Below are 979 nucleotides of genomic sequence, written 5' to 3'. Positions count from 1 at the left end.
AATTACCATTGGGTTGAAATAGAAAGAGTTAATAAGTATAAAGATTACATATCACTTGGATTGAGTAAGATAACACGTTTGCGAAAAATTAAAACTACTATCACTTGGGTTGAAATGGAAAGATGGACCAATGAGAATACAAAAATACATATCAGTTAGAACGTATTTTTTTGTAACGGTATTTCGTTTCGCCGGAGGAGCTCGTCGGGAAGCCAGGGGTCGGGGAGGCGAGTAAGCGTGAATGCCGTAATTGGTGTATAAATGAATGTGTTTATTTAGCATAAAAGAAACTATATACAGTGAGAGTGCGCGGATCCGTGTAATTGGTCGGTTCGCAAGTACGCGTAGCTCGCGGCGCTTCGGGCACAAGCGGCGCCGAGGGTATTTTAAGAACGCGCGTCGGCGGGTACCGCGGGCCACGTGGGCGGGCGGTGTCGCGGGTGCAGGACCGGCATGGACCAGGAGTGCCCGTGTCCGCGGCGAGTCGGGACTAGGACCGAGAGTACTCGAGTCCCTAGTGCGGTGCGGGAGGACCGAGAGTGCCCGAGTCCTTTGTGATGCGAGGGACCGAGAATGCCCGTATCCCAGTAGCCTGTCAAGTTCGCAGCGGCCGGCGAGATCCGAGAGATCCCGAGATCTGGACGGTCGGTTGCGGACGGGACCTGTGGCTGTTCTCCCTTTTCGGAACGCTCGCGGCCGGCTTATATACCCGGCTGTCACGTGTCGGTCGCGTGCATGGTGGAAACATTACATGGTGTGCTCAAAACTCCGAAACCACGCCCCTTTTTCACGTCGAGGTACCGTTCAGTACCCAGGCCTGCCAACTGTGAAAAATTAAATGTTTGATGCCGCTAAGTTACTACGACTGATTTGAATGCGTCTTTGTCACACCTTGCTATATGTGCATATTGTGTTCTTTTCTCGGCAAGAATCCACAGTAGAACCACGTGGTTTCGAGTTATTAAATAGATTAGGAGTA

This window comes from Wasmannia auropunctata, unplaced genomic scaffold (genome assembly GCF_000956235.1).
Source record: "Wasmannia auropunctata unplaced genomic scaffold, wasmannia.A_1.0 LD336092.1, whole genome shotgun sequence".
In the NCBI taxonomy this organism is placed as follows: domain Eukaryota; kingdom Metazoa; phylum Arthropoda; class Insecta; order Hymenoptera; family Formicidae; genus Wasmannia; species Wasmannia auropunctata.
Note: the sequence above shows the minus strand (reverse complement) of the source record.